The sequence below is a fragment of the Suricata suricatta genome, chromosome 2 (genome assembly GCF_006229205.1).
Source record: "Suricata suricatta isolate VVHF042 chromosome 2, meerkat_22Aug2017_6uvM2_HiC, whole genome shotgun sequence".
In the NCBI taxonomy this organism is placed as follows: Eukaryota; Metazoa; Chordata; class Mammalia; order Carnivora; family Herpestidae; genus Suricata; species Suricata suricatta.
In genome coordinates this window covers 70,593,039-70,594,812 of record NC_043701.1, presented here as the reverse complement: position 1 = coordinate 70,594,812, position 1,774 = coordinate 70,593,039, and the positions used below count along the sequence as shown (strand labels likewise).

Genomic DNA, 1,774 nt, shown 5'->3' with positions numbered 1-1,774 from the left:
AAGCTTGAATGCAGCCTGGTTGTTGATGGAACAGTTGCAACTTTGGTTCCTAGATCATAGACATCTGAATTTTCTGTGTGCTTTTAAAAAATGGAAATTCTTAGCTCTGTCTCCTCAAAACAAATTGCCCATCAGGCATCACCTGAGTTTCCTTTGCCAGCCTGGGAACTGTGTCAGGGCAGTCAGCCAGGGCCGTCCTACCTGCTGGCTGGTTTCCCTTCTCTCGGGTTATCTGTCCTTCGCTGACTAATGTCCAATGTCTTCAAACCCAGTGGTTTTCATTTTTTGTCTGCTTTGCTGTCACGTAAGGCATGTAAGAGTAAGTATGGTTTTCATCCCTTTGTCCTGATCAGAAGTAGAGGTCCTGTGGAATTAAAAAATATATATTTTATTGTTATGTACATGGAATATGCAATAGTACAAATGTTCATAATCTATAATGAAAAGATGACAAGACCACCACTCAGCATCTAAAATAAAAAGTTTGTTGACTCTATTGCTTATTTTATGAAGAAGAGTTAGAACAATCAGACACAGTGTCTATGAGCAGAGCAGACAGTTCATCTTATATAAAGTTTGGGGGGAAATTACAGAATTCTGGTATTGAAACGTTGCAGAGATTTAGTGAAATAACATTATCTGAAGTCTTCACCCAGGTGAGATTTTTTTTTAAATTGATTAACTGTCAGTCAGAGGCATGTTTATTGTGGAGAATCCATTTCTGATTAACTGACTTTCAGAAGCAAGGAGCTGTCACTTACTGTGAAAGCACATTTACCGAGAGGAGTTTTCTTGATCCACTGAACAAGTTGAAAGCCAGTTCTGGTGGCCACATGTAGTCCCAGCTAGGGAATAATCCATCTTTACCTGGGAGCATGGGCACTGCTTTTGTCATTGGAAAATAAACAGCAAGGAAAAATCAAACGACAATTTGGAACATGACCACTCCCCAGAAGCTCCATCTTGGGCTCTCATCTGGTTCCTAACCCTCTCTTAAGACAAGCCATTATCTTGACTTCTAACAGCGTAGATTAGGTTTGGCTAATCTATGGAATTAGTATATGTATTTTTCTTTCTTTTTTTAATATATAAAAAGACATTTTATTATTGTTTGCTATATAACAGTGAATATATTCAACTGCATTTTCTCAAATGGCAAAGAAGACCCAAGATAACATCTCTTTGATTCCTGAAAACCTTAATGTCATCTGTCTTTTGGAGGATCCAGTTTCCTACGATGTCTATGATACTGTCCACGAGGATACCAACAGTGCTTAGTAGTAAAGAACATTTTGCTAAGTTGTTCTATCATGGGTCCTTGCTCGATGTGCTCATTTTGTTCTTCTAATCTGGTTTTCAGCACTTGCTCATGTGTTTCTTCATTTTTATTCACAGAATCTGGCCATGGGATAGGTTTTGTATGTTCGTATGGAATGTCCACAGAAGGGTGGTAGCATACTATGGTCCTGCCATCTGATGTCAAAGCAAGCTCTACTTTGAAATTATAGTCATCTGGAAGAAGAGAATATGTAGATTTATGACAAACACAATATAAAGTTCCGTGTTGAATCGGAAAGAAATGTTTCCAGAGAGTTCTGTGTGATATTACCCATTTCACTGCTGCTAATACCATGGTGACTCAAGATGCTTATCAGGTGGTGTGAAAGATGATCTGAAGAGAAACTGCTTTTAGAATCTGCTTCCAGGCATACCTATTTTCATCCCTCAATCCGGGCCCTCTGTATTTTTCCTATTCTAGTTTCTTTTGCTCAGT

At 38.6% G+C, this 1,774-nt stretch overlaps 1 pseudogene; it reads right to left on the bottom strand.

The window, feature by feature from the left end:
* Window positions 1-1,204: 1,204 nt before the first annotated feature.
* Window positions 1,205-1,633, bottom strand: LOC115306480 (annotated as a pseudogene).
* Window positions 1,634-1,774: the final 141 nt, after the last annotated feature.